A 12,475-nucleotide genomic window follows, 5' to 3' on the forward strand; every position below is an offset into this window, starting at 1 on the left:
AGTTTGAAAAATGTTACCTAAAGTGCCTATGTTCGGATTTTTTTTTTTGAAAAAAGTCAACCTAAAGTGCCTATGTTTGCCTTTTTTTAAAGTCAACTATGCCAAGTCGACCACCCAACAAACGAACTCGGATTCAAGGGCTTGATAGCTTGAATGGTAGTCTAGGAGAGTACTTTCAAGCTATTGTAACACCTTTAATTCAACCTACATCATTTTTTACTGAATTAGGGTTTTTAGCCTGCCAAAAATCACCCTTTTGACCCCTCAAATGGCGACTGAATCAAGTGCTTGAAAGCTTGATAGAAGAATCTTAATAAGTGCTTCTAGGGGCCCCCAAAACACCCTTGTACATCTTGTGCCTTTTCGGACTAAATTGACTTTTTGTGTACTACAGAGCATAGGGAAAACCACCCAAATTTTGGCACAGTCTCCCCATAATTTGATGCAAATCTCAAATCAATCCTAATGTATCATTCACCAATGTAATAAGCTCAATAAACCAAAAACAATATTTATTAATCTCCCACAAATGAGTGTTGAGAGTACATCACATTATAGCTCTTAGAGAGCTCCATCCCACCAGATACATGCACCCTTGTGCCATCCATATGTCCATAAATGCTTACGCTCCATGTGCTGTTGAAATATACAAGTGAATAGGGTGTGTGCGGGAACAAGCCCTTAGCAAGAGGCTGTAAAAGAGAATCTGTAAATGTGAGAGAAGCTGTGAAAAGGTGAGAAGTATCTACTGGGAGAGAATAAAGGGTAGCATGAGAAGATTTAGGAGGTGTGGAGATATTCTGGGAAGAGGTGGAGAGAATCAAGCAAAAGAGGTGGAGTGAATCAAGGAGAGATCAGTGGGATTAGATGCTTGGATGTAAACTCTATAAATTGAGGCATTGGCCTAATGAGAATTTGCTAGTTTTTTATTATCCATGCCTACATTAGGCTATCAACAAATTTAACATGGTATCAGAGCCTAGCTTAGAATCCATCAAATTTATGAGCCCATTATCTTTCTAATCACTAGCTAATCAAGATTAGTAGATAATCAAGTTTTTTTACCTCTTTTTCAATTGGCCTCTGTACCCCCAGCTGGTGGAGGAGCTCTCTCTCCCTTCACACATAAAATTGGCCCAAACCCTTTCAGCCAAGCATAGCCATACCTCTTGTGCTTCAGCCTAAGCAAACCGCCGGCGCATGCTGCAAAAATCCATGTTTTTTCCAGCGCCTTTTTTTCTAAAGCAAATATGAGATCTTGTCTACACCAGATGCAATGGCTCTAATTCCTCTTGGCCTTAGGGATTTTCAAGGGTGCTCTACAAGCTGGTGAAGGCAGTTTTTGATTTGATCAAGTCTACAGTGAGATCCAAGCTCTTCATCAAATTTGCAGGTGACTTTGGTAAAACAGAGATTAAGCATTCAATGTGTGGTCAAATCTTATGTTCTTGGCTTAATCCTCTACTAGACTAATTGCTATTGATAGCCTTGAAAGGATTTGAGCTCATTTGAACTCTAAGGACCAGATCTGGACTCCTCGCATACTCTGTTTTCTGCATACAAAACAAAGGATTAATTTGCTAATCAGTGATTAATCAGCACTAATCACTATATTTTGGTACAATTGAGGGTTCAAATTAACCATTGGGTATCTGATACACATCCCTATAACTTTAGATTGCAATTCGGAGATGGTTTGATACACCAACGATTTCGTACAGATTTGTTACCCTTGGTTTAATGTAATTTCTGGTCAATTTATGCTGATAAATCTATTGTAATCATCACTCAAACACTAGATTGAGTTGTAAAAGGGTAGACACTGCCCTTGAATCTTGAAATTGGATCAAGAGGTAAGACCCCCTTCACATCATCATGAGTACGGCATAGCCAAATTTAATGGGGAGCAGTTTTATACATGGCAACCAAAAACCATGTATTTGCTCATGAGAGGAAAAATCTGTGGGGGCTAGTTGAGGGAAGAGATGAATGCCCAGAGGTGAGAGGGAGAAATGAGTGGAAGAGAAGGAATGAGAAAGCATTAGGACTTATCGCAGTCAGTTTAAATGATTAAATCATTCATCACATCAGAGGGATACAATGGGCAAAAGATGCATGGAATGAACTCAATAAATTATTTGGCACTCAAGCAAAAAATTCAAAGATAAATCTGTCAATGCAATTCTATAAACTAGATATGAAGGAAAGTGAACCTTTAATCACACACTTGAACAAATATAAAAGCATTAAGCAACAACTGTCAGCCATTGGTTTGATTGCAGAAAGATTCACAACTGTTTGGTTTGTTTGCTATATATCTAGCAAGATCTGTCAATTCCTGCAACTCTAATGTGTAGCAGTAGAATCCCTTGGTGTAAATGGTAACACATTTGTTTGCCAATGATCACCGTTCAATTCTGAGAGGGATTGCAATACCTTTGAACTTTCTTGCAAAGATCAACTTTGCTAAACACTTTTTTTCTTGCACAGAAACAAGAAAATCAAGAATAGAATGAAGTTTAGGGTAAAGATCACTTATTACTGATGCAAAGTTTTGCACCAATCTTGCTTAAAACACTTAAGTTCTTCACTCTGCACTGTTTTCTTAATAATCTTTATGGATTTTCTTCATAATCTCTGCACTAACTGTCACTATTTCAAGGAACTCTGCACAGCTACATAAAACTTTGCACACAAACTTCAAGAAACTGCACAGACTTCAGTGAACTGGAGTAATCTTCAATTTTCTGCACAGAATTTGCAACTGTTATAATAATCTGCACTAGAACTCTGTTCTGCACACAACAATTTGTACTCTGCACAGCAATCTTTGAAAACTGTAATGAAACTTCAGCAAAACTGTTTCAGTAACCAAGCTTCTTATAAATCTGCTCCAAGAACTCCAAGATTTGGGAAAATAGGATAGAAATAGAGGCTTAATGGATTAATAATTGAAACTATAAGCTCTCTAAGCAAGATAATGTAAGAAAATCTCTCAATTTTGGTTGCTATAAACCCTAATTCAAAAATTAAGAAAATCAAGATCAAGAAGATCAAGAAGATCAAGAAGTTCAAGAAATCAAATAGTAAATTGGATTAGGGTTCTAAAATAATGTTTAATGCAAATTCAAAAATGATTAACAAAAAATTCTTTACTAATCTTGCCAAACAAGAAATTAGCAAATCTGAAAACTGTGTGAAAATTAATTTCAAAAATGATTAAGATTAATCACTCCCTAAGAAAAGACCCTAAGCAAAGGGCTTTGATACCAATGCAAGCAACTGTTAGGGTTTAGCACTCAGAATGGAGGACTCACATGCATTCTCAAAGAAGCCACCATGAAAGCTTGAGAGAGCTCTGGTACCAATGCAAGCAACTATGGAAGTGTGGTGTGTTAGCCTCTCACCTAGAGGAAGCTCATCTCATAGGAAGCAATACCTAGAGCACTCATGGGAGTTTGCACCATATCCAAGAGAACACATGTTCCAAGGAGAATAGATGACCAAATGTCATAAAGTGAGTAAAAGATCCCAATTCATGATAGTAATGTCCTATTTATACCCCTAGGGCCCCATGTGCCCCACATGTGTAAATGGACCCTAACCCCATGTGCCTAGGCCCATCCTCATATGCACGTGCACCACTAGGACACTTTGTTACATTACCACCTCAAGCAGTTCCTCCATTACTAATATTAGCAGTACACTCAGTGACATTACTAGTAGATTCAAAGAGCCTTGAATCTACTAGTAATATTAGTGCAATTCCTCCAAGAACTATTATATTAGTGCAGTTCCTCCAAGAACTGCACTAATATAGTAGTACACTCAGTGACATTACGAGAAGATTCAAAGAGCCTTGAATATGAGAGCTATGCACAATAAGACTAGTAGTACATGTGCAATTTGATCCGTATTATGGATATCCTAGACAAACCGAGACCATAGACTACACCTCCTTGTTCAAGGCCATGATGCAACATAGAGTGCAAGACCTCAATAACATGGCACATAGGCCATGGTGCAACAGAGAGTGCAAGGACTCATGAGGCCTTCGCTCCAATGTTTTTTATGCAAAAAGCATGAACTATATTATAGAGTGTCCTCACAAAGCTCCTACACTAAGTATTGTCAATCCAGTGCTAAACTTGAATATATTCGAACACACTTACAAAGATTGTCCCAATATGATACATGGATTCAAACACACTTACAAAAACCTAGGCTAGAATGAGTTTATAACTATCATGGAAAACTTTCCAACTACCCACATTGATTCAAGCTTCGAGTTGCTACTTCCGTTTGGTTGCTTCAATCCACTAGTTCACTCTACTCACTGTGGTGCTTGTACACACAACAAGGCTTCACTCTCTCACACTCTCAAACTCACATGTATTTGTAAGCATAGAAGAGGTATAAAACACAAGCTCAAGCTCACACTCTCTCTCTCACACATGATTTTGCCAAGAGCACATTTGCATTATATGTAAAAGTCACATATAATGACTAAAAGTTACTTATATCCATTGAAAGGAAGTGGACTCCATGAATTAGCATCATAAACTCTTGGCAAAAGCCTTAGACTCAAGACATTAAAACTAATAAGGACTTAGACTTGAGACATTGAAAATAATAAGGACTTAGACTCGAGGCATTGGAAATAATAAGGACTTAGACTTGAGGCACTAGAAATAATCAGGACTTAGACTTGAGACATTGGAAATAATAAGGATGAGAACTACCAAGTCGACTGTACTGGAGTTAGTCCTTCTGAGCGCACACTAACTCTAAACCTGTCTCCTCCTCTTTGTTGCCACTTAGAATGGTTGTATCCTTCACGATTCAACCACACCGTGATTGGAAGTTCAAGATCAATGGATGGTATGGCATCTTGAATATATATTTCTGGTTCTTAAGAGTGGCTTGGCTCTTCTCATATTGCTCTTTAAGATGTTTGTGTTGCTTGTAGTGATTCTCCTCTACATTCTCCAATTTAGATTCACTCTACCTTCTTTGTATTCGAGTTTCATAGTTTAGGAGGATTGCATCATTAAAATTTGAATTCCAAGTACCCCTCCTCCACCTTCCTTCTCTCTTTTCATCTCTCTTTTTTAGTAGCTTGCATTTTTGGTGGTGTACTACATTGAATTCCAAGTATCCCTCCTCCACATTCCTAGCTTAAAAATATAATTCTTTGGCTTGGACATTAAAGACAGTGACTCTCTTTCAGTACACCTTAACAAAATGAAGAGTATAACACAATAATTGGCTGGCATTGAGGCATCGGTAGAAGAAGAGGATATCATAGCCATATTGTTGAAAAGCATGATACTAAAGGAGTATAGCCATATTGTTGAAAAGCATGATACTCAAGGAGTATAGCCCCTTGGTGGCTGAACCTCCCAGATCCAACCATTGTTTGCAGGAGTGGAAGCATCACTCAGTGAAGAAGAGAAGCAGATTCGAGGGAAGGTAGCCCAAGCTACATCAAGTGAGGAGAAAACATTCTCAAGAGGACCAAGACCGAGAACCGCAGCCCCATAAGCTTCATGACGACCAGGATCAAGACCAAGAACCAGATCCCCACATTGCTAGCTCCTTATAGCTATATTACGATGTCTCATTTGTATGAGAGATGATTTTGATGAGTAGATTATCTTCATTTTGAGCTTGTCTTGTTTACTCTTCCTCTTCTCTAAGTGTTTTGGTTATCTCGTTAATTGATTTGAGGATTATTATGTGCTTTGAACCACCATGAATTCTCACACTATTAACATCATAGTAATCACTAACATTGCAATCTCCTTGCAATCAACATTAACTCATAGGCCTCATTATGCATCTACATTGCCTACATGAGATATCACATTTTTGCAGATCATTATGGGCATCTATCATTGTGACTTTACCATGTAGAGTCCCCTCTCCTCATGTTCTTCCCTTTTAGCGATCTTCAATAACATGCTATCACCCATCCTTCCATAGCGTAGTATACACATAGGAGCATGTCTTCATGCAAAAAATATAGTTTTAAACATACATAATTGCGAATTGGTGATGTGAATCATTTGTACACATGCGATGTTGTATATACTTGACATAGTAGCATGCAGCAGTGAATCATTTGTGCACATGCCATGTTATATATACTAGACATAGGAGCGTGTTTGCATGAGTTGTTATTGGACCATAATGGCTTCTCACTTGTTGTTTCAAATAAAGAGAGGGATGCTTGGAGATCTCACTTAAAATACACATTAATGTCGCCTCTTGGGCTATATAGCCTAATGTTAGCATCCATGCCTCTCTAACAAGAGGTATTAAGTTTGAGTCTACTTTAGTAACATCTACAATGCAATATCCCCTCTCGTAATTTTTATATATAAAAAGATTAGTGGGATAAGCAAGGAAATTAAACTTTGAGCTTGGGGTAGGTGCAGGATTCTCTGTAAAATTTAATCTCAATTTCAAAAAATCTATAAAAATGAAATCATTTTAGTTATGATTTAGCTAAAATATCAAGATAGCTTTGCAAAATCTCATAAATCATAAACTTTATGATCTAAATGTTTTTTTCCATGGGTGCTCAACTTTTCTTTGCAATGGGTCATTGCCTCCAGGAGGCACACATAAAAGCTGCAAACTATATACAATGGACTGTGATTTTTTTTTTGGCAATTTTGAAAAATCTACAAAATTGAAGGCATTCTAGCTAGATTGTAGCTAAAAAGTCTGCAAATTCTTCCAAATTCTTAGGTTGCAAGTTTTTTGATTTGTTGAGTTTTTTTTTTTTGTGTTGGGGTGCACTGAACATTGACGTGGCATCGTAAGAGCCATATTAACGTGACACGATGGATGCGTACGTGGCTTCCACGGCATTTAGTGTAGTGTTGTTGAAATCAAGCGAAAGAACGTGAGGGGCTTCCCAACTGCTTCGAAACCGTGGCGAGAGGAGTGTCTCCACGTTTCAAAGGTACGCATCCATGGTGGCAAGCTCATGATTAGGTTTATCAGTATGATTTAACAACAGTGTGCGCTTGCAAATTCCATTCTTAATTTGATATTATTGGGAGGGAAAATCCCTCCCGCTGGATTTGAAAAGAAAAGAAAAAAAAAACCCTGATTTAGGTTTAATTTGCATAAGAATAGTGTTGATGAATGTGTTTTGGCACTTCCCCCTGTCCTTAGAAGCATGAATACACGCCTTCCCATGTCCATACAAGTCTGCATAGATCCTTTATGCTTCTTTTTGCCCCTTAAAAGCTTTTGCATACATCCCTTGCTATGTCCATAGAAGCTTGCAATAGATCCTTTATGGTTGTTTTGGCCCCTCCCCATGTCCATAGAAGATTTCATGGATCCCTTCCCATTTCCATAGAAGCTTACATAGATCCTTCGTGGCTATTTCGGTCCCTCCCCATGTCCATAGAAGCCTGCATAGATTGCCATCCATGTCCATAGCAGCCTGCATATATTTTTTATTCTTGTTTTTCCCCTCTTCCCAGAACCTTGCATAGATCTTTTATGCTTGTTTTGGCCCCTTCCCATGTCCGTTGAAGCTTGCATGGATCCTTCCCATCTCAATAGAAGCGTGCTATGCTTGCATGGATCCCTCCATAGAAATGCGCATGCATATATTCCTCATGGCTGTTGAACTTTTGTCACCATGGTTGGTCATCTGTTTGTGCCAATCTGGCGTACTTATAATTTTTGGATTTTCTGATAGAAGCACCATGTGACCCAGTCTTTATACTACCAGCTGGTTTATGCGCTCATAGGACATCTGTATCACACTTTCAACGTTGTTTGCTAACTTCCCTTATTGCATGCCTATTTAAAAGTGCAACACATGGATAGAGAGAACCCCCCTTGCAGCAAAGTTCCGATGGAGAGTCAAAGAGACCTTTTATCGCCTGCATGTCCTCAATCCAGGCATGGAGCAACTCCTTTGCAAGCATGTTGATCTCCATTTAATATTTGTCCGTTTGAGGTTCTTTTTAGTCAGTGCTCTCGAGCTCTTGGGTGTCAATTGAGGTTATTTGCTTCTTCTTGAGGCAAATAGTGGATTTCTTAAGTGCATGTTGAGCACTGCTCGCCTTTGCTTGTATTACTTGGTGAAATGAGTATTGAACACGGCTGTGACTTGGTTAGGATATGCAAGAGGTCAAAATGGCCCATGAGAAAGGCATGTTATGTACACAACCTGGAATAGAGATGCATAAAGCGTTTCTAAATGTTATAACAACAACGAGTCAAATGATGAGCTGGGTAGGTCATCATCACAAAGCACCAGCAATGTGTGCCTTTGCTTGGGCTGCTAGTTCACTTTGTAAATCAATGGGTTGGACAGCTGAGAACCTCATTTTCCAAGGGACAATATGGTGAGCACTCTTGTCAGATGTAGCTCAATGAAAGCACTATTTTTTCACAATAGTACCAGCTCTTCCTCAACCATTCTAGTAGTTGTGAACTCCAAACATCTTGTACTAGAACTTGGGAAACTTCTGAAACTTTTGAGCGGTTGGAACTTTTGAAACTGATGGAACTTCTGAAACTTCTGAACTGGGTAGAATTTCTAGATGAGCTGGAATTTTGGAATTGATACTCTTCTCATCCACCATTGCACTGAACTCGAATTCTGTTGTTGGTGTTGCCACCAAATCTCGGTACTGAACTAGGTTTGACTCTTCAAAATTAGAAAGTAACACCTTCTCTTGGTCATTCACTAGTCCAAAGGTCTGGACAATTTCCACACATTGAAATTCTCTGTCTAATGATGATACTCCCTCAGTTTTGACCCCTTGCGATGTTTCATCTTTCGTGCTCTCTTTAACTCTTCTTGTTTCTGTTAATTGAGCTTTACATTGAATTTCTTGCTCATTTGATGCGAGCTCTTTCTCTAGACTCTTTTGCCGCTCTTTAGTGTACTATTTTCAGTGTTTCTCTTCCTTTTCCATATATTGGACATCTCTTTTTTGTATATTGAATTTCACGCTCCAAGATTTCCAAGGGAATCTCCTCTAATATCTTTGAAAGAGGCCTGTGAATAATCTTGCTTTGCTTGATGCCAATGTTAGATGTACATGGAGTAACCTTTGCTTTGATACCCATGTCATGTCACATGCATCGCCCATGTGAGTGCTATGTGGACATGTCACACGCATCACCCATGTGAGTGCCATGTGGACATGTTTCCTACTTGCAACCGCCACAAAGGCAAGACTTGAGGGCGAGTATGGACCGATTGGGTAGTTTTGATAGTCCTCTAGACTCCCGGAGGTGCCAAGGACATGCACTAATGTTTGGGATATCCGTTGGGCACAATATGAACATGTTTGGTGACTTTTTTGATAATGTTTTATGACTTGAATAAGACTTGCCACCAGAGGTGGACAATGCATAATATTCAGCGCAACATTTATGGGTTTTTGTGCATGAGTATTTGTCCACAGCATAGTCACAGGAAACGGCCGTTTTAGTCCCTAGAAACGTGTTTCTCCGTTTTGGGACCCCATCTGTTTCCATGGCCGTTTCTCATTTCCAAAGTGATTCTGTCATAGGAAACGGCCGTTTCCACCCCTAGAAACTCGTTTCCTTGTTTCCATTCCTCGAACATTTCCGTTCCCGTTGCTTGTTTCTGGTGACTATGGTCCACAGCAAGCCGACGGCCCTTGTTGCTGGCCGACTTGGTCCTCAAGCATATATATAAGCATTAGACATAATTCAGCAAAGGGGATCAAGTTCAGACATTCATTCATAAGTCTAGTCAGTAGTAGAAGTCATGTAAGAGGTCAGAGGTCACCCTTCCGGGGCTGACCAAGGGCCTGACCATGTACATTCATCTGTAACCTTTTTGTACCATATTAATACAGAAAAACCTCTCTTCTTCTTCTCTCTCCTTTGTCTTAATCATGTTTAATCAGCATCTGTACAACAAGGGCCATAAAAAGGGAACAAATATGGGTAGCATACAGGGATGAAATGCTAACACTCCCTCTCAGTACCAGGTCCTTGTCATCAATGAATCATTGGGCATCTCAGAAGGTTGCCTTTCAGTGGACATTGAGGGTCTGCAGTGCATTGTGCAGAGACATTTCCTTGGGGAAGATTGCTAGTTTGCTTTGAGGCATGGTTAATAATGATTGTGATATGCAGTGGAAGTCTTTGTATTGGAAGATCCTGTCACACAGATACTCACACCGTCTTCTGTATCCTGAGTTTCGTGAGTTTAGCAATCCACTTTAATACTTCAAACTTTAAAGAGATATGAGAGAGAGATATGAGAACTGTACACCAGATTGGGTCCCGAATTACCCACTGAAGGGCTCCCTATCCCGATAACGAGATAGTATTTGCTTTATTTCTTTAGAGAGAATGACTGTGGACTGTAGATAAGCCAAACACAAGATCTCGGAGGATCGGAGATTGGCTGAACTGTACACGGCTGTAGAAACACCTCGATGAACTGATCTCGAGCCTATGCACTCTTCCCAAGGGCATGAGGAAGGGCTGCACACCTGAGGCTGAGGAAAGGAGATGGTGGACTGTTCTAAGCTATGTTAGAATGCTGTAAATGCTTATGAATGCTATGTTACCTTCACCAGATGGCTGTAGCATGTATGGATGATGCACCGAAGGCGGGGTACTGCTGTAGAACTGATGCAAGACTGAAAATGCAGGTTGTAGGACTGAAACGCAGGGCTGTGCTGCTGCTGGACAGAAACGCAGATTTGTAAGGCTGCAAATCTGTAAACGCAGGCTGACTGTAGGCGGCTGATTCACATGCAGAAAACGCAAGATTGTATGCTGAATCAGGGGCTGATCTGATGCTGAATGCAGGCGCCTATGGCTGTAGGGACTGTTGAACTGCAGGCGTTGGAGGACCAGGGCTGGCTGAAGCAACCTCAAGCACTCCAAGGGCTGGCTGAGACTAGTCTAGTGCTGAAGGCAAGGGAACTCCTAGGGCTGAGGAGGAAAGCTCTTAGCACACTGAAGACTGAATGAGAAACTAAGCCCTATGCAAGCCTATTTATACTAACTGGAGGTTGGTCAAGTTGGCTGGTCATTTAATAAAGTTTATATTTATAAATGACAATAAATGCTAAATAAATACTATAAAATATAGAAAAAATACCAGATAAATCCTAGTAAATTTCCTAAGGCTTCTGGGATGTTCTAAATGATGCACAGGCATATGAATGCATATTATGCAGGATGTAGAGTGCTTTCTGATGCAAACCCTAAGGCTTCTACTGACTCTACATGCATGAATGATTCTCTCCAAAGTGGGTTAAGGGACTTGACTGACTGATTGACCCGCTAAGGTTGAGGAATGACCTACGTAGCTCGTGCCTGACTTATCCTGGATTGAGGATGTACAATGGGGTCACGACGTACGACAAATATCATCCTACTGGGTTCTAATACTGTACAACTGTTGCACTTCTGATGATGAGCCAGTTTGTCACCATGCACTGAGTGTAGAGTGCATGTGACATTCCCTCCTGTTTAGCTTGGCGGCAGGTTCATGGCTTCCAAGTAGTCTGCCAATAACTGGGGGTACTCCTGGAAGAACTCTTCGTCTAACCATACGGCTTCGTGGGTGCCTCGATCTCGGAATTTCGTATAGAACTTACGTATCCGTCGACCGGAACCATGCTTCCATCGATGAAGAAGGATCTGCTCAGGCTCAATAACTTCTGCTTCGTCTACCACGTCTGGCTGCTGTTCATCTGAAACATCAAACACTTCTTGACCAACATATGGTTTTAGCCAAGAAACATGGAAAACATCATGCATTGTCCAACTGGTAGGCAACTTTAACTTCATAGAGACATCACTTAACTTTTTGACTATTGGAAAAGGGCCAAAATTATGGAATGAAAGCTTGGGATAATGTTTGGCCACTTGTTGCAATCTTTGTTTCATGATGCACTGAGAGATCCAATCCCCTTCCTTGAAGTGGATATCTCGTCTAAACTTACATGCCTGTCTGTGAACTGAATGATGGCCAGGCTCAAAATTGAGGGCCAAACTGGGTTGAGTACCAAACTCTGCGGAATCGACATACTGATCTTCTAAGTCTTTTCCAGAGATGTTGAGAATGGTAGACTCCTGACTAGTTGGGATGCTGGTCTTTTTACTAAGAACATCTGCTACTCGGTTATGCTGACCAGGGATGTACTTAATCATTCCTCCAACTTGTTGGAAGAGTTGACCCTGTCTAGTGTGCTGAGTACTCCACTGGGCACTTGGCATTGTCGGGAGCCACTTAAGTGCTTGGTGGTCTGTGGTGACTGTGAAAATGTGTCCATAAGGAACATGTTTCAAATGTTTGAGAACTGACTGTTGTTCTAGCTTGCCCTTGAAAGTCTTGGAAAGACAAGAGGGAAACTTGCTAGGAGGTTCTGCTAACTGTGGGATACTGGATAGGAGATCATCCTTAAAAATGTCTGAATGAGTAAGGAGATCTGCC

At 40.2% G+C, this 12,475-nt stretch overlaps 1 protein-coding gene across 1 annotated transcript in view; it reads left to right on the forward strand.

Annotated features, from left to right (window-relative positions):
* The first annotated feature begins 6,836 nt into the window (after positions 1–6,836).
* The window catches only part of LOC147632827 (uncharacterized), a 38,374-nt gene continuing 32,735 nt past the window's right edge, over positions 6,837–12,475 (forward strand). Inside the window, exon 1 of the mRNA XM_086807711.1 lies at positions 6,837–6,973. The gene's annotated coding sequence lies outside the window, so the exon portion shown is untranslated. The remainder of the gene's footprint in view (positions 6,974–12,475) is intronic.

Source organism: Cibotium barometz, chromosome 13 (assembly GCF_041138505.1).
Source record: "Cibotium barometz isolate CiBa-2024 chromosome 13, ASM4113850v1, whole genome shotgun sequence".
Taxonomy (NCBI): Eukaryota; Viridiplantae; Streptophyta; class Polypodiopsida; order Cyatheales; family Cibotiaceae; genus Cibotium; species Cibotium barometz.